At 50.7% G+C, this 26,170-nt stretch overlaps 1 long non-coding RNA gene and 3 other non-coding genes across 4 annotated transcripts in view; 2 read left to right on the forward strand and 2 right to left on the reverse strand.

The window, feature by feature from the left end:
• The window catches only part of LOC123359621, a 74,113-nt gene that overhangs the window by 4,154 nt on the left and 43,789 nt on the right, over positions 1-26,170 (forward strand). Inside the window, exon 2 of the long non-coding RNA XR_006575891.1 lies at positions 1,549-1,551. This is a non-coding gene — a long non-coding RNA (uncharacterized LOC123359621). The remainder of the gene's footprint in view (positions 1-1,548; positions 1,552-26,170) is intronic.
• TRNAS-UGA lies at positions 3,425-3,506 on the reverse strand. The gene has a single exon. It is a non-coding gene; the product is annotated as a tRNA-Ser (tRNA).
• Positions 12,819-13,033, forward strand: LOC123359635. The gene has a single exon (XR_006575900.1). It is a non-coding gene; the product is annotated as a small nucleolar RNA U3 (small nucleolar RNA).
• TRNAT-UGU lies at positions 18,525-18,598 on the reverse strand. The gene has a single exon. It is a non-coding gene; the product is annotated as a tRNA-Thr (tRNA).

Genomic DNA, 26,170 nt, shown 5'->3' on the forward strand with positions numbered 1-26,170 from the left:
GAGGGATTTGGCATTGCAGACGTTCAGTGCCGTCAAGAATGATGGAGGCAAGTTTGCATCTGTCTGTCTCAAAGAGATGCTGGTATCTTTTGTAGAAACCTTTTTTGACCGCTCTCTTTTCCATCCATTTCTTTTTCTTTCCACTCTTTTTGCTCGCGGTTTTATTGTTCCCTCTTTTTCTTGGCTTAGGTGTTTCCATCAGGAAGGTGGAGAGGATATCAAGAGAGGTGGACTCGACAAGCGATCCTATATTGGAGTCTCCAGCCATCCATGCGTTTATGATTTCAGAATCAAATTTTATCTGGCCCTGGTTGACTATATTTTGCTTTATTTTGCACATGTATGTGTCTTTCAGTCCAGTAGTGATAATAGGGCTACCAGTTTTTACTTCCAAATGGCATGTGCTTGATGCAGGTAATGGGTCCGTTGTTGTCACTGCAGCTTCTTTAATGAGGCCCAGCAGTCTACGCTTTTCACTTATTTGTTTAGCCGTTTTTGTTTGGATGTGATCCGAGATCCAGATATTTATGTTCCTTTTGCCCCAGAACATGTTATTGAAGGCAGCGAGGAGCTGTTCTTCTTCAACAGTCCAGCAGCTCTTGTGTTTGCCACGTTGGGAGGTTGTTTTGGGCTGACTGGCTTCGATACGTTCTTGGTTCCGTATCGCTGGATGGGCTATTCTCTTATGTTGGGAGAGCCCACTTTTGGTGATAAATTGTTTGTTACATGTTCTGCAAGCCCAGTCACCCGATCGTTCTTCATTTATTTTCCCTTTGCATTTTGGAATATGGCACAAGATGCTGTGTGCTTTGGAATCAGTTTTGTTGCACATGGAACATTGAAATTCGACCACTTTTCCACCGTGATTTCGCTTGAGGTGGACACTTAGAGCAATTGGCTTGCCAACGTGATCGCCACAAAAGGGGCACGCTGGGTTGTTATTAGGTAGTTGGATTAGGGTCTTTTCTTGTGTTCCATTTATAATTGTTTCCACTGTCTCCTCAATAGTGGTAATTGTGTAGCTCTCGCTTGTTTCTGTACTTGGTCCTTCAGTGTCCAAATCCTCTTCACCAGATGTGATTAAGGAGAGGTCTGGATTTGGCAGGCAGGTGGGTTTTACAGTCTCTTTAAAAGCACTGCTTATGATTTCTGTTGTGCGGATTGGGCCGATCCACTGCTTCTTTCGAGTAACTGTTAACCATTTATTTTGGTTTTGTGAGATATGGGGTTTGGAGTGTACCTCCTTTGTCTGTGGGGCATGCTGGACATTGTCTGCCTCACTTTCAGTGTTCACAGGGCTCTCAGTTTGTGTGGCCACTGTGGCGACATTGGCTCGATATCAGGCCAAGGGCTCATTGGGGCGGAAGATGCACCTGCCCCAAGGTACAGTCTTCTTGCTTCGGTTAGTCGAGTTAGCCCCTCGACTTGGGCTATTTCCGGCACTATCTAGTGCCACCATCATTTTGTGGTTTTCCACCGTTTTATACTATTGCCTGGCCAGTGTACCAGGACAATAGGGTTGGGATATCGATAGCAGCTGAGCCTCAGTTCGTCAACTCATCACGCAATGAGTCATCCAGCGGGACCACGGGGAGGTTGAGGTCTCAGTACTGCTGCCCACTAACTAGACTCTTGACACAGCCGAAAAGGGTCATAGTTGCTCCCGCTGTTTACCCGCGCTTCATTGAATTTCTTCACTTTGACATTCAGAGCACTGGGCAGAAATCACATCGTGTCAACACCCACCGCGGGCCTTCGCGATGCTGTGTTTTAATTAAACAGTCGGATTCCCCTGGTCCGCACCAGTTCTAAGGCAGCTGCTAGGCGCCGGCCGAGGCGGAACGCCGGCCCCCCCATCCCCGCGGATGGGGGAGAGGCGAGCGACGCCCGCCGCAGCTGGGGCGATCCACAGGAAGGGCCCGGCTCGCGTCCAGAGTCGCCGCCGCCCCCCGGGAGAGGGGCGGCGCCTCGCCCAGCCGCGGCTCGTGCCCAGCCCAACTTCGCGCCCCAGCCCGACCGACCCAGCGTGAGGGCCACCGTCAGAGCTGGAGGGAACCCAGGGAGCTGCGGGTCGGGAGTGAGGGGCACCGTCAGAGCTGGAGGGAACCCATGGGGCTGCGGGTCGGGAGTGAGGGGCACCGTCAGAGCTGGAGGGAACCCACGGGGCAGCGGGTCGGGAGTGAGGGCGTGATGCAGTAGTATCTGTTTGTGTGGGGGATGGGAGAGCAGGGGGTGACTTTAGGTGATGGTCTGTATCTGAGCCTGTAACCTGAGTCAGGCAGGGGGAGTAAACAGCTCTGCTCGGGAAGCTACACAAAGTGAAGAGAGCCTGCTGGAGAGGGTTTGGGTCAGTTTCGGTTTTGGGTCTGGGTGGTGGAATTCAGGGAATCCCAAGCTGGGATCTATGCTCCCTGAATCTCCATAAGGACCAGATTGAGGGGTCCTGGCTGTGCCCACAAGCTCTGCTGTAGCCTGTGTTCCTGTTGTCCAATAAACCTTCTGTTTTACTGACTGGCTGAGAGTCACTGTGAGTCCCAGGAAGAGGGGTGCAGGGCCGGACTCCCCCACACTCCGTGACAACTGGTGGCAGCGGCGGGACCTACTGCGCCCCGTGGATGGCACTTCCTGCAGTAAGTGACTGGGGAGCAGTAAAACGAAGGGACGATTGCAGGGGCGATTAACCCCTGGGATGTGTGACCAGTGAGAAGGACTCTGCAGTAACAGGGTCCACCGGGGGATTGCAGCGAGCAGTCCCAGGGGCGGACGAGTCTGCAGCTTGACCCTGGCAGAGAGATGGTGACCTCAAGAAGGGCTGGCACACTAGGGGTCTCCCTGGAAACTGTGGGGAGCGGTGAGCACCCAGGCCTTCGAGTGGCCAGCAGGGGATCATCCCGGTGCCATTTCTTCCTGGCCTGCACCTTCCTACCCCATTCCTCTCCCTCCCCCACCTCTTTCTGTCTCTGCTCCTCCCCCTCCCCGCCCAGCGCCTCCTGCACCCCACTGAACAGCTGATCACTGGCAGGAAGGAGGTGCTGAAGGGGAAGAGGAGGAGCTCATCAGCAAGGCCTGTAGTGCGGGGGGGGGGGGGAGCTGGCTGCCAGTGGGCACTGAGCACCTATTTTTCCTTTGTTGGTTCTGCAGCCCCTTAGCTCCCATGGAGTTGCTGACTTGGCTCCTTTCACACTCTAGAGAGAGGAGCAGAACCAGGGCTATGGCTGATCTATGGGGCACCAGGTGAGGGGCAGAGGCTTCAGGTGCTGAGAGTTTGCCCAACAACTCAGGGACACAGTGTGAGGTGGTGTCCCAGGGATCTCTATGAAAGGAGCAGAACAGGATTTACTTGGGGTTGGGAGAGAATTGAGTGTGTCTCAGGGGGTTGTACAGAGGTATTGCCCGGGTGAGAGACTGGCTAAAACACAGGCCTTGCTGTGAGCAGGATTTGAACCTGTGTAGGAGAACCGTATTGGATTTCAACTCCAACGCCTTAACCACTCGGCCATCACAGCTGTGAGCACAAAATTGCCCCAATGCCAGAGAAACTGGTAAAGAATCACAATGCCCAGGCGTGAAGTCATCTGAACTACAGAATTCGCACCGCAAACCTGGCTCCCAAAGCACAGGGGGGATTGGGGGTTTGTTCTCTTTGCTTAGCCATGTGCAGTCGCACAGAGAGTGCATTTAAAAGTCTCCCCTCCCACAGAGCAGGAAGGGGAAATGATTCTCAACTTGAAGCCTGATGTAGGGTGACCAGTCAGCCTGATTTTATCAGGACTGTCCCAATAGTTGCTTGTTTATCCCACGTCCCGACTGATGTTTGGTCGGGACACTGGACAAACAAACAATTTTGCCCTCTGCTCCGGCACACGGGCAGAGCCCGGAGGGACACTCGCCCCTCACGCCTCCACCCCCTACTTCCCCCATTGGATCCCTCCCCAAATCCTTGCCTCTTCCCCAAGCAGGCGCCATCCTCCTCCCTCCCAGGTTTGCACACGGGCCATGGCCATGGCTGGGAGCGCAGCACGGAGGCTGCTCCAGCCCTGCAGCCTGCGGGGCAGCGCAGTGGGGCTGGAGGCAGTTCGGAGCGAGCAGGACTCATGTGGGTGAGGGGCGGAGACACGCTCCTGCCAGGAGATCCTGGGCCCGGCTGCCTGGTTTGCCCCTTGCCCGGGAGCTGCAGGAGGGACCTGGAGCGCGGCTCGGTTGCAGAGCTCAGAGCCCAGGCTGGGCCCAGGAGCGAGGGGATCGGGGTGCTGGGGGTGTATTGGGGGTTGGAGCCGAGAGTTGGGTGGAGATGGGGCTGTGTTACTGCCGCCTGGTCGGGGGGGAGCCTCCGGCTTTTTTTTTTTGCTCCGCCCCCCGCGTCCCGATATTTCATCTTTGACATCTGGTCACCCCAGCCTGATGTGAATGAGGATGTCTGGACCAAGGGGCCAGGGACTGGCCTTTGCTAAAGAAACCACTGTCAAATTTTAGCCAATTAGGACAAGTCAGCAAATAAGAACAACCTCAGGTCTCAGTAACTGCTGCAGGTTGCAAAGTCCTACAGGGAGCAGTTTCTGGCACTACACCTGCGCAGCTCTGCTCCCCGGCTCTTCTCAGGCTCCTGCTCTCTCCTTAGCTCCGCCCCACTCTGGCCCAGGCAGTTCCAGCTCCCACGGAGGATGGGACCCCCTGGCCTGGTGACTCCCTCATTACACTGCCTGGCCTGTCAGTGCGGCTACCTTGGAGTTTTGTCCTCTCCCCATTGCCCCTGGGGACTGTCAGTCTCAGGGTCCTGATTTCCCATTGGACCTTCCCCCTTCTATTGGGACTGGGAACTAGCCAACCAAAAACCCCACTAAGTTTTAGTAAAGGGCCAAGAGCCCCCTTACACAAGCCAGCCCCGTGAGGGTCACCAATGTGCAGAAAAGGCAGCAGGAGCTGGTCCCGGGGTGTAACGGGCAGCACTCAGGACTCTGAATCCTGCAATCTGAGTTCAAATCTCAGTGGGATCTTGTGGTAAAGCCCTGGAGCTCTCAGTGCTCCACTTCCCTGGCTCCAGCTCTGCAAGAGCAAATCTTTCCCATCCTGTTGGGTGACTCAAGCCTCTGGGTGGGACGGCTGCAGTGGGTCAGGGCTCTTGAACTGGCTACTGATGCCTGAGGGTTGGGATTCTCACAGCTTCACCTGATGCCCACAAGTTTGGCACTTGCCACTGTGCTGTTCCTCTTGCCTGTCTGGCACTTGAAGAAAGCAGTGCCAGGGCCGGGCTTCATAGTTAGGAGGGGGAAGAGTCCCAGGTTGGAGCCCAGCACCTTTCCTCCTCTGGGCACCTGTAGAGCAGAAGCAGCTGGTGCTGACAGCTCTAAGGGAAGGCTTATAAGCCACAGGGCAAGAGGAGGGGAGAACCATGCCTATGCGTGGCCAGCAGACAGCCAGAAAGACACTGGGCTAGCCTGCTCCCTGGCATGCTGAATCCCCCGTGAAAGCCAACAGCCACCCAGCATGTGGGGCGGCTGCTGATGCTCTGTGGCCAGCATCAGAAGACGGTAGGAAAGCAGGGCAAGCCCACCTGATGGGGCCTCTATCTGTTCCCACTCAAGGTGCTCACTTTGGCAGTGGGGCAGGAGATTTTACCCCAAGAGGCTTTTCCCCAGCTGGCGAGAAGCAGAGAAACACCCAGGCTCCCAAGGCGCTATGTAGCAAGTACTCTCCAGCACAGGGACAGGTGCACACTTGGAAGAGGGAACTGCTCCACACTGTAGCCCGGGCAGCCGCCCATTTTCTTTGGCAAGTCAGGAAGGGCAAAGGCGAGACTGGAAGCACCTGGGGTTCATGCCCCAGCCTTTGTGACACCCAACCCCCAACTCCTTCCCAGGGCTCTAGCTGAAGCCGGAGCATTGGCCTGAGCGGCCAAGAAGAGGTTCCAGCCCTGAAGGGAGCAGGACTTGCAGCACAAAGTGAGCACAACCACGAGGGTACTCAAATCCTGAATCATCATATCCACAGGGAGATGCCTCATCCTTTAGGCCACATGATGAGGGGGTCTAAGCTCTTCTTTGGAAAAGGCGACACTGTGTTTCTCAGGTCATCTGCTGAGGGGGCCGAGACTCTCTGGGCACAAGAAGTCGAGTTCCCAGCGAGATGTGAGACTTAATTCTATGGAGCCAAGTGCAGGGCTTTATCAGGGAGGCTCAGGCATGGGGGATTGGGGTGCAGCAGATGGAACAGCTGTCTAGGTGTGGAGATTTAATTGCACTGAAGCACAGGAAGGAGGAGGAATCGTGCTGATGGTCAGTGGCTGTGCAGAAAAAAGGGTGTTGATTCCCCCATCCTAAATGGGCTGGTTGGCTTGACCCTTCTCCCCTCTGCAGAGCATGGTGGGGACTGCAGCTCACCCCTTGTGGGGCAGGAGGGCACAGGTGCAGGGTGCTGAGCTCCGGTGCACCTGGAAGGCAGCTCCAGTGCGGTGGGGCAGGGCAGGGCCTGTGGTTTACGTTCTGCATTGCCTGGTGCTGAGCCATTGCACAATCCCCAGCCACGCCGCACAGTGCACCCCGAGAGGCAGTGGGGGGCCAAGCAGATGATCCAGCACGAGGAGGGAGAGGATGTGTGGTGGGGGGGGGGGAGGAAAGGCCTTGGGCTGCACTAGGGGAGCACAGAGCAGGGGTGACACCCCAGAAACCTGCAGCAAAGGGATGGACAGGTGGGCTGGGTGGATAGAAGAGGCAGTGAGCCTAAAAGGGGAGCGGTGTCTAGTGGTCAGAGCAGGGAGGGGGCTGGGCGCCAGGAGCTCTGGGCTCTATCCCTGGCTCTGGGAGCAGAGGTGTGGGGGTCTAGAGGTGAGAGCAGGGGGACTGGGAGCCAGGACTCCTGGGTTCCATAGTGGCGGCTGATTTTTCCTGTGTCTCCCTCCCTACAGATCCCAGCCCAGCCTCCTACCAGAATCTGACTGGGGGGGGGGTTGCCCTGCCACTCCAGACTCGTGATTTGAACCCCTCCACCCATGGGCTCAGACATCACAGAATCTCCTCCCCCCCCCAAGTCAGAAAGTAGGAGCCCCTTCCCGCATGCGGAGGAAGCTAGTGAGTTTCTTGGGGGTCTCTGGCAGAAGTGACAGCACCCACCAGACACCCACTCATGGTTGCAAGGAGACCCTCCTGCACAGCCCCCTGCTACGAGGGGCTGGGGGTGCCCAGCCAGGGTCAGGAGGTGAGATGGGGTCGCAGTGGCAGGAAGGGGGCAGAGCTGGGGGTGGTGCCAGGTCTGGTGCTGGCTACATGAGGAAAAAACACACTGCTCCCCCGCAACACACACCCCTCCTAGTGTTGGGAGGGGAACAGGTGAAAGGACAAAAGAAGCACGAGACAAAGAGAAAGGAGGGAGGGATGGATGGATGGAGGAAAAGATGAAACAAAAAGGACAGACCCTAATGTCCCCAGTGATTCTAAGGGACAAAATCTCAGGTGCAGAATAAAATTCTGCCTCCTTAAGCTCGTGGTTTCCATGCCTAGAATTCAACGGTCACCAGATGGATCAGACTGAACAGGTTTCACACCTTGAGGAGGCTCTTACCTTCTAAACAGGGACGGCTGTTTTCTAGTAAAATCAGGAAAAGGGAAGGAGAAAACTCAAAAGAGGCTCCTCCTGGCGCTCACGTACGTGAACCCGAATACTCTCTCAGTCCTCAAAGAGAGACCTGGAGAAGGAGACTTGCTGAAGCAAAGCCACAGAGGTCTCTGAGGTTTCCCTGACCCCTCGCCCCTGTCCTGCCTGGCTGATGTCAGCATCTCTCTGTGAGGTCACCACCTCCCCACCACCTTTGACCAATAGTCTGAGGTCCTGAAAAAGGCCTTTGTGATGTCACTGCCACACCCCTCCCTTGCTGTGCTAATGTCCTGCCCCTGGCCAGGCACTTTGGAGGTTTGAGCTACTCCCTGTGGATCACCCCACTCAAGGAGCGTTCGTTCTAAGCAGCAAGCCGGATAGACAGGAAAACATCAGACGCTGCTCCCAATGCTACACTCAATATTTCAGAAATTAGTCGCCTTTATGGCCAAAAGAGACCATTAGAGCATCTAATCTGCCCCCCTGCATATCACAGGCCTCCTTTATGACACAAGAGCTACTTTTGGGGCAAACACATTCCAGAAAGGCATCTAGTCTTCATTAAATGACATCAGGAGATGGAGAATCCACCACTTTCCTTGGTAGCTTGTTCCTGTGGTGAATCATCCTCCCTGTTGAATATTTGTGCCTTAGTTGTAATATGAATTTGTCTCTTTTCACCTTCCAGCCATTGGGTCTTGTTAGTCCTTTCTCTGCTGGATTAAAGAGCCCTTTAATACCCAGTCTTTTCTCTCCATTAAGGCCCTTCAACACTTCATTGAAGTCACCTGCCAATCTTCTTTTGAGAAGCTAAACAGATGGAGCTCGTTCAATAGCTCCCTAGAAGGCATTTTTCTCCAGCCCTCAGAACATTTGGTGGCTCTTTGCTGCCCCAGCTCCAATTTCACAACATCTTTTTCAAATGAGGACACCAGAACTGGAGGCAGTATTCCAGTATCAGTCTCACTGATGCCGTGTCACCTCCTGTGACGTTATTGACATAATCTGTAACTGGATAGATCACCGTTGTGACCACTGTTCTATATTTGCAGCCAATATGGTAGAAAGGTTGTCGTGTAAGGGGTCTATGGAGAGGTTCTGATTGGCTGATTATAATTATGGAAAAATGGGATAGAGAAACCTGCATCACTGAAAGTACAGCCATGAAGAAACCACACATCAGCCTTGCCTAGCTGGCAAGAATCAAACCTCCACAGAAAAACCCCTATGGTGTCAGCCCAGCTCCCTAAGCCCTCATCACACCCACTTAACACAGGGGCCTTTCTACACTATTGCTCTGTTCTCACTGAAGGGTCATTTCCAATTGCTCAGACCAGCTTCCCCAGCACACTCACTGCTGTGCAGCTCTGTACGTGTGGCCATGGCTGAAGAACAAGAATTCCTGCCCATTTCCCTACTGGCTGGAGCATGGTTAGAGTGTGTTTGTGGTTAATGATGCTGCTGTAGATTGTTCATTCCCTGCCTTGCAAATTAAGACAGTCCCTTTTCCCGTCGTATCGCCAGCACCTCTGTGAGTCCAATAGCAGGGCAGGTTTTCTCTGGGCACTGAGATTTTTCAGGAAGTTGGTGGCTCCTTTCTTTCCTCACCCTGGAGTAAACTCAGCTTTTTATTCCATCCTTGATGACTCATGGAATAACAACAGCAGCATGAAGAGGAGAGGGAATATCTCACTGCCGGGTGAGGAAGGTGGACGCATCCCCTCTGTTTGAGCATTGCCATTGCAGGAGAGAAGGGTTCACTGGAATCGAATGCCCTGGCTCAGACCAGAGACACAGGGAGGTTTTGCTGTTCATGGATCCATGCAAAGGAAATTGTGTCTCTGTGTGAAAATGGGGAGGGAAATGAAACGCCCACATGGTGGTGCCTAAGGCAGAAGGGACCCCTATAGGATTAGAACAGGACACGTTCTCAAGCAGCATGTTTCTTACTTTGCCCATCTGTCATTTTTGATTATTATTGATGGAAATATTTTGCCATTGGGTCGTGTGTTTACACAGAAATTGACATTTACCAACAAACACGTAATTCTTCCAGTCCTGCCAAGTCTGCCGGTGGTGAGTTTAGAGGGACACATTCCCTCTTCCCACTCCCCATGCCAGGCCTGGACTCTCCATGCTGCCTACTTCCCACACTGTTGGGATCCTTCCCTGATCTCCCCTCAGAGCTCTGCCCCCCACTCCCACTTCTGGGATCCCCTCCCAGCACTGTCTAATGCCCTGTTTCCAGGATCCCTCCTCATTCCCTTCCTCCCCTGTGAGCAAAAACTCTGCATTATTCCCACACTGGGATTAAACCCAGGCTGTCTGGGTGAAAACCAGGAATCCTGACCACTAAACCCTACGGGACTGGGATTGGGATGTTTGTCTGCTAAGACAACCCCTCAGAAGAGCAGCAGCGCCACCCAGTGGGGGTTGCACACAGGGCTGCATTAACCCTTCAGGTGCTGAGGTTTCCCTCTCTCCATTCCCAGTGCCTGTGATCAGGAAACAGACATCAGGGCTCCCAGGTGCTGCACAGACCATGACTGAGATCGGGACCCCATATTGCGCTAGGTGCTGTACAAACCCTGGCCAACACTGGGACACCCAGAGGGTTCCCCGCAATTTCTCTGAGACTCTGCTGCCCAACTTCTTCTGATTCCCTCTGGATCACCCTCCCCCCTCGCAAAAAACCCGCTTTTCCAAACAGTCCTTCTTTCCCTGCCCCCTAATTTTGCTTTCACACCCTGGGACCATCTCCTCTCTTTGTCTCTCCCCCCCCCCAGGTAAAGCAGAGATGGAGGCAACTTCAGCCACTGGAGACAGCTCCAGCGAGCGCTGCAGCCGCCCCGGGGGAGGGGGGGTGTTTGCAGACACAGGAAGGGAGCAGCTGGGAGCGGTGGGTGCTGGGAAGAAGGAGGCAGGAGAACTAAGCCCGGAGATGGGACATTGGGCAGCTCCTGGGGGCGGGGCTCTGGCACAGCCAGGGGGCGTGGTAGCTCCTGGGGGCGGGGCTCTGGCACAGCCTGGGGGCGGGGCAGCTCCTGGGGGAGGGGCTCTGTCACAGCCCGGGGGTGGGGCAGCTCCTAGGGGCGGGGCTCTGGCACAGCCCGGGGGCGGGGCAGCTCCTGGGGGCGGGGCTCTGTCACAGCCCGGGGGCGGGGCTGCTCCTGGGGGCGGGGCTCTGACACAGACTGGGGGCGGGGCAGACCCTGGGGGCGGGGCTCTGGCACAGCCCGGGGGCGGGGCAGCTCCTGGGGGCTGGGCTCTGGCACATTGTGATGCGGGAGCCCGGGCGGAGCAGCTGCTCCCTGGTGGCCACGTGCTGCCAGCAGCGCTGGAGCCGCCCGAGCCGGAGCGGAGCCGCTGTTCTCTGCTGCAGCCGGGATCTGCCCCCGGCCCCACGGGGATCCAGGTGGGGACAGAGCATGGGGCCCAGGGGTTCCCCGTTGTCTGGCTGGCGGGGGCTGGAGGGGAGGGGAGAAGCCGGAGCTGCAGGCGGGGGAAGGGCAGTGGGGCAGGTGGGGGGTTGAACGGTCTCTGGGCAGCCGGGAAAGTCCAGGGGGAGAGTGTGTGTGAGTCGGGGGGGGGGAGATACCTGCATCCTTCTCCTGTTTGTGCCACTTCCCTCCCCAGTACTGGTAACAAGTCTCTCTGGTTCTCCCCCTTTTCTCTCCCCTCCCCACACAGGACTATCAAACCCAAGGAGATTCCCTCGTTTTTCCTAAAATTATTGACTCTCTAGTCTCTTAATTTTCCTGATTTTTTTCTATAATTCTCAAATGTCAATTTAAATTCTCCTCATATTTGGGGGGCTTCCTCCACCCCCCATTTAATCTGCACCAATTCGTCCTTGTTGGGGTGGGAAATTGTTGCCCTGAGTCATTCCCCAAAAGGGATGGGGGTTACTGGGTGCTGTTTGGGGGAGCCCTGAGACACAGCTCCCTCTGGGGTGGCGATGGGGTGGCCGTTCTCTGCCAGCCACAGGGCATGGCTGGGGCACCGGTGGGGAAGGAGGAACCAGTGTCCCCTATGGAGCCTGCCCAGCCCCTTTGGTTCTGCTCCTTTCTCGCATTTTGTTCAGAGAGTTTATTACTGCGGAGGCTGAAAAATGTCTGTGGATTTAGCCCTGGCAGGAGGGGTCAGGTCTACACTGTAATAAAGAGATCGAGCATTTCCCAGCAAGGCCAGGTAGTATACATTGTGTGGATTCTGCTCACATAACAGAGAAAGTTGCCTGTGCAGCTCACAAGAGTAAATAGGGTCAGACCAGAAGATATCTTCTTTCCAAGTGGGAATTGTGCAGGGACGAACAACAGACCTAGTGCAGCTGTGTTGCCACTGTCTACTAGCACTGAAATGGTTCCGAATGCCTTGGGTCAAGTGGCACCAGTTCTAAAAGTAAGGGTGATTTAGTGCTGTGGTTCTCAAACAGGGGTATCCAGTGGTCTTCCAGGGGGTACAGCAACTCATCTAGATATTTGCCTAGTTTTACAACAGGCTACATAGAAAGCACTAGCAAATTCGTAACAAATTAAAATTCATACATTGGTTTGTTTATACTGTTCTCTATATTATACACTGAAATGTAAGTACAATATTTATATTCAAGTGATTTATTTTTATAAATATTGCATCTGATTTTGTAAGCAAGTAGTTTTTAAGTGAGGTAAAACTTGGGGGTATGCAAGAGAAATCAGAATCCTGAAAGGGGTACAGGTGTCTCTAAAGATTGAGAGCCACTGATTTAGTGCAGGTACCACTGGTAACATAGAACCCTGCAAAAACTTCTAGTGCAGATGAATTTGAGAGCAAGCTGAAGAGAAACAGCTGTGGAGCATGCTAGAAAGGGCTGACCTGTCCCGATTGTCTGTGCCTGACAAGCTGTCATGTGGTACAGAGGAGCCTGTGAGAGGTAGGGCAAAGCAAGAGGGTTTGATTGGTCGGTAGGAGCTCCACATGCTAATCAGGAGGTGTGTTTCTGTAAATAGCGACATAAACATCTTCTAATGGCCAGTCTTCTAAAGCTGTCTCAATTGTGCTTTAATGAAATGGGAACCTGGTTTTAGATTTTTGTCCTTTAGTTCGCTGGGGGTGAAACCCATTGGTATGAAAACATTCACCATGGGAAGAAAGCTTGTGCACATTAGCCTGGGTGTGTAACTGAGCACATATTGTGCAGTGGCAGTGTCATAATCAATGAAGTTAATCTGAGGTGTGAATATTGCTACTTGAATGCTTTCAGGGATCATTTCTATAGTTTGTAACTAGAGAAGTATGGTTGAAAGTGTCTGACCTTGCTAACCACGATGAGGAGTTAAAGTGTTCTCTTCTGAGCATGAAGTGTGTGGACAGTGTTGTTTTAATGCATCTGCTGTCTGCTATTGATGAGTGTTCTTGCTTTCCTTTTGGGAAGCTGGGAGGAAGAGAGCACAGACTGAGTGGTTAGTCCTTATAAAACAAGTTTAAAAATAAATGTTTTGGTTTTCTTTTCTGTTATCTGAATTTGTTTAAAGCTTTTGTGCAGTTCTGTTTAGTTGCAAGTCTTAATTTGATTTGGTAGAATTTGGAAGAGAAGTAAAGTTGTGAACATGGTGTTTTAAAGGTTTCTAGGTCAGTACTTACTGAAAGATTTTTAAAATTTCTTTATGCTGCTCTCTCTCTTTTTCTTGTAATCTATTTAAGAATTTTGGTAGGGTTCTATGTCTGCACATACTCTTCCTTTTCCACTTGCTTCTCTCTTCTTCCCTTCCCATTTTTCAGGAAGCCCCTATTTTTTTTTTTACTTCTCCTGCTCTGGCAGCTGGTACGCAGTTTGCTCTTGGCCCCAAGCCCATCAGACAATCCAAACAGGATCTGAGAGTTGCTGTCTCTTGGCTGTTTAGTGGGTAGAGGGTTCTAAAGCTGTCTCAGGGTATGTCTACACTATGGGATTATTCCGATTTTACAAAAACCGGTTTTTGGAAACAGATTATATAAAGTCAAGTGAACGCGGCCACACTAAGCACATTAATTTGGCGGTGTGCGTCCATGTACCGAGGCTAGTATCGATTTCCGGAGCGTTGCACTGTGGGTAGCTATCCCATAATTCCTGCAGTCTCCCCCGCCCATTGGAATTCTGGGTTGAGATACCAGTGCATGATGGGGCAAAAACAGTGTCGTGGGTGATTCTGAGTAAATGTCGTCAGTCAATCCTCCCTCCGTGAAAGCAATGGCAGACAATAATTTTGTGCCCTTTTCCCTGGATTGCCCAGGCAGATGCCATAGCACGGCAACCATGGAGCCCATTCAGCCTTTTTTTCACCGTCACTGTATGTCTACTGGATGGTGCTGACAGACGCGGTACTGCAAATTAGCAAAGATGGTTGCCAGCCAAGCCATACCATACCATACCATACGCTGCTTTGCAAATTGACAATGACAGTTACAAGTTATACTGTACAGGTGAGTATTCTCTTGGTCTATCTAAGGCCGTGATCAAGTGTCTTGATGTTTTTGGTCTTTTGGCCTCGAGATGAAAACCTTGTCTGTGTCTTGGGAACCTTTAGGTAAAAAATTATCTAACTTGTATCTGCTGCTGTCATGGGTGCTCTTGGCTAGCCTTGGTGAAGTCAGCTAGGGGTGCATGGATGAAAATGGGAATGACTCCCCAGGTCATTCCTTTCCTTACATTTTGTCTAATGGAGAGTAAGTCCTGTCTAGACTATCAGGCAAGCCTACTAAAGACCCAGAGAGGCAAATGGTGGCTCCAGGTCAGAGCCCCAGACATCCGGCAGAAATGATGAGCTGCATGCCATTCTAGGGGGTGCCCGTGCAACAACCCCACCCATTGCTTCCCTTCTCTCCCACTGCTTCTGGGCTAACATTATCCCCCATTTGTGTGATGAAGTAATAAAGAATACATGAATTTGAAACAACACTGACTTTATTGCCTCTGCAAGTAGAGCTCAAGGTGGGGAAGGGAGAACAGCCTCCAGCTACTATGATATTCCAGGCAGGACTGAATCTCCAGGAGACAAAGCTTAAAGAAGAGAATTACCTGGGAGTCATTCCCATTTTTGCCCAGGCATCCCTGGCCCACCTCACCAAGGCCAGCCAGGAGCACTCACAGGACGATGATGACAGATATCAGTCCTACAATCACATCTGCCCTTGGGAAGGGAAGGAAAGTGGATGCTGTTGTGTAGCGCTGCAGCACTGTGTCTGCCAGCAGCATCCAGTGGACATACGGTGACGTTGAAAAAAGGCAAGAAACAATTTTTTCCCTTCGCTTTTGGGAGGGGCAACATAACCCTGAACCACCTGCGACAATATTTTTGACCCTTCAGGCTTTGGGAACTCAGCCAAGAAATCAAATGGTTCTCGGAGAGTGCGGGAACTGTGGGATAGCTACAGTCGTCAGTCGTCCCTCCCTCCGTGAGCGTCCATTTCATTCTTTGGCTTTCTGGTACTCTTGTCTCAGCTCCTTAAGTTTCAGCACTGTGTTGAGTCCCTGTTGTGGCCTCTGTCTATCATAGCCTTGGAGATTTTTTTTGCAAATGCTTTGGAATGTTGTCTTTTGGAACGGAGTTCTGATAGAACAGATTCATCTCCCCATACAGAGATCAGCTTCAGTATCTCCCCTACGGTCCACCCCACCCATTGCTTCCCTTCTCTCCCACTGCTTCTGGGCTAACATTATCCCCCATTTGTGTGATGAAGTAATAAAGAATACATGAATTTGAAACAACACTGACTTTATTGCCTCTGCAAGTAGAGCTCAAAGTGGGGAAGGGAGAACAGCCTCCAGCTACTATGATATTCCAGGCAGGACTGAATCTCCAGGAGACAAAGCTTAAAGAAGAGAATTACCTGGGAGTCATTCCCATTTTTGCCCAGGCATCCCTGGCCCACCTCACCAAGGCCAGCCAGGAGCACTCACAGGACAATGATGACAGATATCAGTCCTACAATCACATCTGCCCTTGGGAAGGGAAGGAAAGTGGATGCTGTTGTGTAGCGCTGCTGCACTGTGTCTGCCAGCAGCATCCAGTGGACATACGGTGACGTTGAAAAAAGGCAAGAAACAATTTTTTTCCCTTCGCTTTTGGGAGGGGCAACATAACCCTGAACCACCTGCGACAATATTTTTGACCCTTCAGGCTTTGGGAACTCAGCCAAGAAATCAAATGGTTCTCGGAGAGTGCGGGAACTGTGGGATAGCTACAGTCGTCAGTCGTCCCTCCCTCCGTGAGCGTCCATTTCATTCTTTGGCTTTCTGGTACTCTTGTCTCAGCTCCTTAAGTTTCAGCACTGTGTTGAGTCCCTGTTGTGGCCTCTGTCCATCATAGCCTTGGAGATATTTTTTGCAAATGCTTTGGAATTTTGTCTTTTGGAACGGAGTTCTGATAGAACAGATTCATCTCCCCATACAGAGATCAGCTTCAGTATCTCCCCTACGGTCCATCCTGAAGCTCTTTTTTGATTCTGGGACTGCATGGTCACCTGTGCTGATGAGCTCTCCATGCTGGGCAAACAGGAAATGAAATTCAAAAGTTCTTGGGGCTTTTCCTGTCTACCTGGCCAGTGCATCTGAGTTCAGATTGCTGTCCAGAGCGGTCACAATGGTGCACTGTGGGATAGCGTCCGCAGGCCAATACCATCGAATTGCAGCCACACTAACCCTAATCCGAAATAGTAATACTGATTTCAGCGCTACTCCCCTCGTCGGGGAGGAGTACAGATACTGGTATTAAGAGCCCTTTATATCGATATAAAGGGCTTCGTTGTGTGGACGGGTGCAGGGTTAATGCGATTTAACGCTGCTAAAATTGATATAAACTCGTAGTGTTGACCAGGCCAGAGAGAGCAGCAGGTTTCCCCTATTGTATCCTGCTGTTGTTTTCTTGACTAGTTTCTCCTCTGCACCAACTTGCTCTTTTGCTTTATGAGCCTGGCTAGCTCAGTTGGCAGAGCATCAGCCTTTTAATCTGAGGGTCCAAGGTTCAAGTCCTGGGTCAGATGATAAATTACTCACCAAGATCTTAAACTGTGTTGCTCACATCCTCTTTGATGTTACTTTTTTGTCTTCAGGACTTTCCCTTTCCTCAGAAGGGCCTTTTTGTGTGTGGGTTTGAAGGGGCAACTTCCTGACAGCCCCTCTGTCCTTGCAGCCTGGAGGAATAAAGGCCTCTGGGCATAGAGCATGTTTCTCCCCTGCACACACACACATACAAACACACAGAATATCCCTAAGGAATTAAAATCATCTGCTGCCTTCCCCTGTCCTGCTGGATCCCCAAATGAGGATGCTCTTCAGCCTAAATCCATGTCCCCTCTTTTCCCAGTGCCCCTCAATCCCAACCCTCAGTCCCTCCTATGCTCACTGCTCCTCACTCCCAACCAGAGCCTGCTCCTCTTCACCCTTCTCCTCTGTCCCAACCCACAGCCCCCTCCTATTCCCAGAGCCCCTCAATCCCAACCCACAGCTCCCTCCTTCCCTCCAGCAGCAGGTGCTTCAGACCCCCTCAGGAAGATTTTCTTGCAAGGTTTCATGTATGAGGCTGCATGTGGATTTTACAGTATGTTGGAAATAGGTTGGGTTGCTTGCCGAAATGATCACTTTTGGCTGGTGGTGGATTCCCAGTCTCCTTGTTATAGGGGCAGAAGAAATAAAGGGTTGTTATCCTTGTTGTGTGAATTGAGGGCAGCACAACTGTGCTTGGCAGATCCCGATAGAGGGACTCACCCTCAATTCAATAGCACTTGCTAGGCAGGGGACATAGTGACTACGGTGCCTTCTTATTTTCCCCCTTTTCCCCCCAGGCTGGCAGGTGAACTCTACAGAGGCACCTCTGGGCTTGCACTGACTAAGGACAACAGCTGTGAGTGGGGTGCAGACAGGGGATGGCTCATGTTAAAGGACTTTTGGTTGCTGGACTTACAAACTGTAGGGAGAAGGACACTACCCAGCTTATCTGGGGGGTGGGTCTTTCCCTCGTGGTTTATGTTTATGTGTTGGGGCTGCTGACATGACTTCTACTAACCCTGGGCTTACATTGCAGTGTAGACATATCCTGAGAGGACATCTATACTGTGACAAAATCCCGCTGGCCTGGATGGTCTGATTTGGGCTCCTGGGGCTCAGGTTGTGGCGCTAAAAACTACAGCGTAGACATCTGGGCTCAGACTGGAGCCCAGGCTCGGAGACCCTCACCCCTCGTGGGGTCTCGGAGGCTGGGCTGAAGCCCAAGTGTCTATGCTGTTATTTTATAACCCGGCAGCAGAAGCCTCACAAGCCTCAATCAACTGACCCAGGGTTTGAGAATAGTGACTTGGGTGTGTTAATGGCAGTGTAGACATAATGCTAGGCTATGTCCACACTGCAATGAAACACCCACGGCTGTCCCGTGCCAGTGCAGTCTCCCAGGCTAGGGCTGTGGGGTGGTAAATTTGCAGCGTAGACATCTCGGCTCAGGCTCAATACCCGGCTCTGGGAGCCCTCAAGGTTGGGAGGGAGGTAAAATGTCAGTGGAGTATTACCCTGGACTCAATGGCATTTCTCCATTGGTCTGTCTGCTCTGGGGCAGGGACAATAACACGTCCTGCTGCATTCGTTATTTCAAAGGGCAGTTTAGGATTTTCATTCTCACACACGGTGCACAAAGCCGGACTCAACCCTCTGTGTAAACTAAATGAGCTGCCCACAGGTTCTGGCAGCCACAATCAGCCATTTGGTGTGAGAGCCCAGATCTGCCCCTGTCCCAGAGGAAGCAGGATCATCTGTGACAGGCTGGAACACTGACCTATCAGCTCTTAACTCCCAAACTTTCAGTAAGTCTGTTATCAGTGCCAGTGAGTATGATTTAAACAACCATACTGGGCTGGATAGACCAAAGAGCTCTGTGTTTTGTCCTCCCACAGTAACCAATACCAGGTTGCTCAAGAGTTAGTCAACAAGGCACCACTGGGAATTGAACCCAGGATCTCTTGTTTACAAGACAGGTGCTTTAGCCAGCTAAGCCATGGTGCCTGCCTGTGGCAACAACACAGTGTCTGCCCACACCTGACTCCCTGCCATCCCCACGGGGGCCTGAAAAGCTTTGCTTGTGTTTGGCTTCTGCAAAGCAGAGGAGCAGGTCAGGTTTTCCTTGCAAGCTGTGTGTGTGTTTGTGTGTGTGAATCTTTGGCCAGGTCTGCACTACAAGGTTACTTCAGCATCATTATATTGCTCAGATGTGTGCAAAACACACAACGCTCCCTCGGTCAGCAGTTTTTGGCTGGTGCACACACTGCAATACCACGTCTGGTGACAACATTGCCCTGTTTTGGTGACAAAATAAAACCACCTCAACGAGAGGCCTAGTGCTTTTTGCAGCAAACTTAAAGTGACAAATGTCAGTGTAAATGCTGCTGGTCATTATATCACCATAACTGGCCTCCACCAGTATCCCACCATGCCTGCCGTGAACTCACCTGCCCTGCATTCCTGCTACAGAGGCTGGGTCCCTCCCCTTTCATAGCTCCAGAAAGTTCTGACAGCTGAGCCACTATCTATACCGGGATTAGCTTGATAGAACTGCATTGCCAGCCTAAGTAATGTAATTACACCAACCTAATTTTGTAGTGTAGACCTGTCCAAAAAATCACACACACACACCCTGGGAGCAAAACTTCATCTGCTCCTCTGCTTTATAGAATACAAACACGAACAACACTTCTCAGGGCCCAGTGGGGATTGGCAGAGAGTCAGGTGTGAGCCATCTTTATCCCAGGAGAGATGGACTCTAAGGGTACGTCTCCATTGCAATGGAAGCCCAGGTGTGGCACGCTGTGCTCAGAGCAGCACCTGGAAGCCCCATATTCACCACTCTCATATAATGATGACATGGTTTGTACAAAGTCTGCCTGGTGAGGTATCATTTCAAAAGTCTTGATCTGTTGAACATTAATATCGTGTTGGATTGTGTGTGCTCGCATTGGTTGGGAAGTTATGAAGTTTTGCTCTGTGTGTGTTACTGAGATATGTTATGAGGTTGGGAAATGCCCCCCACCAGCCTTTCAGATATGACAATGGAGGCGCCAGACTCGCTGCTGGCCCATTGAAGGGATCCACACTCCCAAGGACTAGCCCAGGAACCGTGTACAATGCAGGCTTCTCCGAGATAGCACAGTGACAATGGACACTGCTTGACTCACATGGTAACAAAGGAGCTTCCTAGCAAGTTGGAAGAAACTATGAAAGAGGGGAAGAGACATCATGACCTGGCCTCTCTCCCCCACAACTCAGCTGGTGGAAACACACCTGGAGGACAAAGACTGGACTGAACTGACTCAGAAATCAGAAGAGAATAATAACAATAATACTTTCAAACCAAAGTCCCCAAACAGACTAGTATTGGTTTTTCAGCAGAAAATTTTCAGTTTGGGGAATTTTGTTTTCTCAGTCAGACCTTGCCAAGGGAAGCAGGGAGAAAATGTTGGAGTTGCCTCCTTCAGAACAGCTTGGCCTAGACACTAGCTCTGGTTCACTGCTCTGGCTTTGCTCGCGTTGAGGGTATTTTAATAATTTGGGCAGGTCCCAGGGTGTTTGGGGGAGATGATGAGGATGTTTCCTTTTGAGATAAAAACTAAGAAATACAGGACTAGAAATTTTTTTTTAAAAGAAATCTGGGATTTAGACATTTTATTTAAAGCAAGAGAGTTCTGGGTTACTGTTTGCAAGAAGCAACATTGTTTGATCTGTCATTGTACCAAAGGGGGAGATGGTTGTCTACAAAGGAGGAGTGATGATCAAATGCATTCAATGAGGATGGGATTCAAACCCATGCGTGCAGAGCACAATAGATTAGCAGCCCATCACCTTAACCACTCGGCCACCTCATCTAAGCTGTCATGAAAGGGACAGGAGGAGAAATCTAAGGCCAGCAGAGATAGGGACAATAAGGAGTTTTGAAATACTAAGCGGAAGCAGAGGCTGAATGAGCTCCCCCTCACATCTAGTGAGGAGCTGGGGGAAAGACTTCAGGAACAGACCGTTTGCACAGACACACCTACTCTGCCTAGATATGCAGCATGATGGCGCCACTTTCCCAAAATGACCAGTTTTGGCTGGTGGTGGGTTACAAATCACTTTAGGATTGAGTGGAATGAAATGTTATTATCCTTCCTGTATGAGTGAAGGGCAGCAGAACATACCTAGTCCGTCCTGATGGAGGGGTGGGTGAGGAATAGCTTTTATTGGACTTTGTAGAAGTGATTGAGAACGTCATCCTAAACCAGTGGTCCCCAAACATTTCACACTGTGCCCTCTTAGCCATGGCTGAGGACCCTCGGAAGCCGCAGTCAAAAACCGAGGCTGGGAGTGGGGCTGTTGCTTGCTGGGGAGAGGAGTGCAAACGGGTAAGGGGGTCGAGGTCGAGCTGCGAGCCAGAGGCCCAGGCTGAGGGTGGGATTGGGGAAGAGCTGGGACAGAGTGGGGCTGAGTGCTGCTCCCTCCATGGGGCCTGGCTCAGGCCCTGAGTTGCACCCATGAATGTTTCTCTGTGTCCCCCTAGGAGTCATGCCCCACAATTTGGGAACCACTGAACCCTACTTGCTAATCAGAGGCTAGTGATGCCAAAGCCCAGGGAAAGGGAGAACAAGTGCGGGGCCCCCAGCACTGGAACCATGTGAAGGGGCTGCAGGAGAGGGGCAATAGCTGGTGGCCCAGGGAGTTAAGGGCAAAGGGGGCACAGGAGGGGGCAGGAGTTAGGGGTGAAGGAGGCGCAAGGGTTGGGAGTGCAGGAGCTAGCGGTAAAGGGGGAGTGGGGATCGTCCAGGGGCAATGGGGAAGTGCCAAAGTACAAGCTTTGCCCAGGGCACCATTTCCCCTAATGCTGGTCTGAGCAAACAACTGGAAATGACCCTTCAGTGAGAACAGAACCATAGTGTAGAAAAGCCTTTTGGTTAAGTGGTGGTGGCTGAGGGCTTAGGGAGATGGGTTAGAAAGCAACGGGCGTTTGCTACTAGGCAAGGCTGGTGTGTGGTGTCTCCATGGCTGTACTTTCTGTCTCTGATCTGCCCCAGGGTGCCAAGTCTAGACATATTCAGAGGCTCTATGCCAGGGTTTCTCAACCTTCTTTTCACTGCAACCCCCTTCTGCCAAAAAAAACCTTACTATATGGCCTTGGAAAGAAGGACCAAGCCCCTCCACACTGTGCAGAGTCAGGGGAGACAAAGCCTGAGCCCTGCCCCAGTTAGGGGAGGGCAAAACCAGAGCTTGAGGGATTCAGCCCTGGGTGGTGGGGCTCAGACTTTTGGTTTCAGACCCAGGCCCAAACAAGTCTAATGCCAGCCCTGGTGACCCCATTAAAACAGGGTTATGACCCACTTTGGGGTCCTGACTCACAGTTTGAGAACCACTGCTCCATGCTGATGGGAGAGAGTTTTCCTGTGGGTGCAGTTAATCCACTTCACAAGAGGTGGCAGCTATGTCAGTGGGAGAAGCTATATCGGTGGGTGTGCAAGCTGTGGTGTTTACCACATTTAAGACGTTTAATCAAACCCCATTTTTAAAACCACCTGTGGTCTGGGAATGGCAAAGGAGCTCGATGAAGCAGGGTCTGTCCTCCAAAGTCCTGGAGATCACAATTCTATAATCCTGTTGTCATGGGGGTATAGCTCAGTGGTAGAGTGCTTGCCAGCCAGTTAAGTGGTCCTTGGTTGAAACCACTGTGTTCTCTTATAACTTTCTTTTTAAAAAAGGAAAACATTTTCATTTCCATTCTCCATTATGTTCAGGAGCTCCACTATATGTGGATGCTTAATATGAATGTAAACACTCAACATTTTGCAGTCCAAATGCATAGAAACCTAGCAAAGCTGTCCATCGGCTGAAATCAGTTCCAATCCTCTAAGTGTCTAGTTTATGTCTTCATCAATTAAACAAAGGTATCATACGAATGTACATTTGCAGATCCCTCTTCTCCAGGAGCTATGCTGTGCAGAAGAACAAGAACCACGTCCAGCTGCAGTTCAGGAGTCTGATGACCAAAGAGACAACAAATGTTCTGAGGGCTGGAGAAAAATGCCTTCTAGTGAGCTATTGAACGAGCTCAACCTGTTTAGCTTATCAAAAGAAGATTGAAAGGTGACTTCATTGAAGTGTTGAAGGGCCTTAATGGAGAGAAAATATTGGATATGAAAGGGCTCTTTAATCTAGCAGAGAAAGGCATAACAAGACCCAATGGCTGGAAGGTGAAAAGAGACAAATTCATATTACAAATAAGACACAAATATTCAACAGCCAGGATGATTCACTACAGGAACAAACTACCAAGGAAAGTGATGGATTTGCCATCTCCAGATGTCATTTAATGAAGACTAGATGCCTTTCTGGAATGTGTTTGCCCCAAAAGTAGCTACTGTGTCATACAGGAGGTCTGTGATATGCAGGGGGTCAGATTAGATGCTCTAATGGTCTCTTCTGGCCATAAAGTTGACTAATTCCTGAAAAACTGAGTGTAGCATTGGGAGCAGCGTCTGATGTTTTCCTGCCTAGCTGGCTTGCTTCCTAGAACGAACGCTCTTTGAGTGGGGTGATCCACAGGAAGTAGCTCAAACCTCCAAAGTGCCTGGGCAGGGGCAGGACATTAGCACAGCAAGGGAGGGGTAAAAGGTGGTGGGGAGGTGGTGACCTCACAGAGAGATGCTGACATCAGCCAGGCAGGACAGGGGCCAGGGGCCAGGGGCCAGGGAAACCTCAGAGACCCCTGTGGCTTTGCTTCAGGAAGTCTCCTTCTCCAGGTCTCTCTTTGAGGACTGAGAGAGTATTTGGGTTCAGGTACGTGAGCGCCAGGAGGAACCTCTTTCGAGTTTTCCCCTTTCCTTTTCCTGATTTTACTAGAAAACAGCCGTCCTTGTTTAGAAGGGAAGAGCCTCCTTGAGGTTTGAAACCTGTTCAGTCTCATCCATCTGGTGACAGTTGAATTCTAGGCATGGAAAACACGAGCTTAAGGAGGCAGAATTTTATTCTGCACCTGGGATTTTGTCCCTTAGAATCACTGGGGTCATTAGGGTTTGTCCTTTTTGTTTCACCTTTTCCTCCATCCCTCTCTCCTTTCTCTTTGTTTCTTGCTTCTTTTGTCATTTCTCCTGTTTCCCTCCCAACACGAGGAGGTGTGTGTGTGTGTGTGTGTGTTGCAGGGGAGTGCTTGGCAGCTCCCACTGTGGGAGGTCCACCCAAAAATGTGGTGCTGAAATAGTGCTCGGGCAGTGATCCCCACCTGTGACCTGGGCCATCCTTTCGGCTCTCTAGTGAGAACCTTCGGCCTCCCATCCTCAGTCTCTACCCTGATTGACTGAGTAGGGGGTTCTTGACAAGGAGGAGACTCAGGTCCTTGGTCTTCTCTTTTAAAACTGTCAGGGACTCGAACCCCAACAGCGAAGTTCGTTGTCTGACCGCAGAGAGACGGGCAACACCAGCAAGGTCTGATTAAAAGCTCTTTATTGACAAGTGCACGTGTCAGTAAAGAACATCTCGTATCCGAAGAGAACCAGCCGCCTCTTCTACAACTAAGTATAGGTTATATAGACAGTTCCGTCGCATCACAAATTATTTATTTTACACAACCCATATTTTACCCCCCTTTGGTTAGTAACAAACCCTAATAACAAAGCACATTTGTCTTTCTTTATAATGTAAGCAAGTTGTGATGCCCCAGCAACTTTCTTATCAGTATGGTTGCCAAGCACCAGAAACTGGAAGACAGGAGTTAACAATGGACCTAAGACAGAAACAGGGAGTGAATACAGGGAGGCTGGCTCCCTATCAATCCTTTAAACACTCCCCTCTCTTATCTTACTTTCTCCCAGGGCTTTGTGAAACATGCTGCTTCTCAGTATTTTTCCACGCTGGGATTACCCAGAAACCTCTGTTAGCCTGACTTTAGTCAGGTTGGTATAACTGGGTTTTGTGCTGCATCTTTATTCAGGCCTAACAAAACCAAGTTAATAAATCATAACCACTTACATGTTTGATGAATTTTGCTGCTTCTCTGCATTAATGGTCTCTGAGCAGTTCTTGATTGTCTGTAACATTGCAGACTAAAACCTGGAGTAAACACGCCTTGCAAAGGAGCAGGAACCGGGATCTTGAACAAATATCAACATTTTATTAAGATGACGTTCAAAAAAAAAAGTGTACAGTACAGCATTTAGGCATAGAAGTTTCTGGTAATCAGGGAACAACATACAGATTACCCAGGGGGTGCGAAGTTTGGTTTAAGATCAGGTGGTGTAAGGAATACATAATCTGCAATAGCCCTGACTAAGGGTAAAAGGTTAACGTACAGACACTGAGTTAGGAGGGTATGTTGTCCATGTGAGGGCTACGTTCAGGTGTGGAGTATAACGAGCGGATACGATGATGAGGATGGATTGACCCGCATTTGGTGAATATTAACATTCGGTGTTTTTTAATCTTTGCCACAATCCAGCTGAAGCAGGGTCAGTATGAACTCTATCCTGCCATCCGTTGGTGAACTGTTGTAAAGGCCTTTTGGGGCTGATGTCATTTGCATGGTTACACCCACCCCGGATTGCATGATGGGAGTGCTTGTCCAAACGGTCATTTCAGCTGATGCGGGATCCCCAGTCTCTTTGTTATTGGGGCAGGAGTAATCCAGTGTATTTTCCTGTTTATTCTGGATCAAGGACAGAGTAACTGTACCTGGCATCTGAGGCCTGAGCGCTTCACCCTGGCCTATAAAGTACTCACCATTAAGGGGTATGGGTTCCAAAAAGCAAAACCTTCTGGGTAGTAGAAATGTTTGTTTCTTGTCTGTAGGTGCTTGTTCTTGCTATGTAGAAACAGAGGCATTTTTGCATTTCTTAGAATTGTTGTTAGTGCTGCAGTTGCTCATTTTAAGCTTATACTATTAGATTTTTTTCATGGTATCTTTTGGTCCTGAGAGGTAAGAGGTTGCTCTGTGTGTGGTGTTATGGAGTGGGATAGCAAACATTGATTGCAGAGGTGGTGCATGTGCCACAAAAGTCACACCCCCCCCAGCTACACTCCCTGAGTCCAATTTACAAAACTTCCTTGCAGTCTGAGTGAAAAGAGATTTTTACCCAGCACAAAATTGTCTATAACTTTCAGTGTGTAAGTGAACTCAGAGCCACCAGCCTAGGTATGTCCAAAATTTATACTTAGCATTTAAAGCTAGATTTGTAAAAAAACTATAAAAAGCTCTATTTTTAAACTAGAAAGAAAAAAAAACCTTAGAAAGCTTGATTTACATGCACCAAAAAAGATCCCCCTAGTATTTAAAGGCCTAGGACTTAAAGGGAGCTGGGCCAGAGTGGGGCGGAGCTAAGGAGAGAGCAGGAGCCCGAGAAGAGCCGGGGATCAGAGCTGTGCAGGTTTAGTGCCAGAAACTGCTCCCTGTAGGACTTTGCTACCTGCAGCAGTTACTGAGACCTGAGGTTGTTCTTATTTGCTGACTTGTCCTAATTGGCTAAAACTTGACAGTGGTTTCTCTAGCAAAGGCCAGTCCCTGGCCCCTTGGTCCAGACGTCCTCATTCACATCAGGCTGGGGTGACCAGATGTCAAAGATGAAATAT

Source organism: Mauremys mutica, unplaced genomic scaffold (assembly GCF_020497125.1).
Source record: "Mauremys mutica isolate MM-2020 ecotype Southern unplaced genomic scaffold, ASM2049712v1 Super-Scaffold_100163, whole genome shotgun sequence".
NCBI lineage: Eukaryota > Metazoa > Chordata > Testudines > Geoemydidae > Mauremys > Mauremys mutica.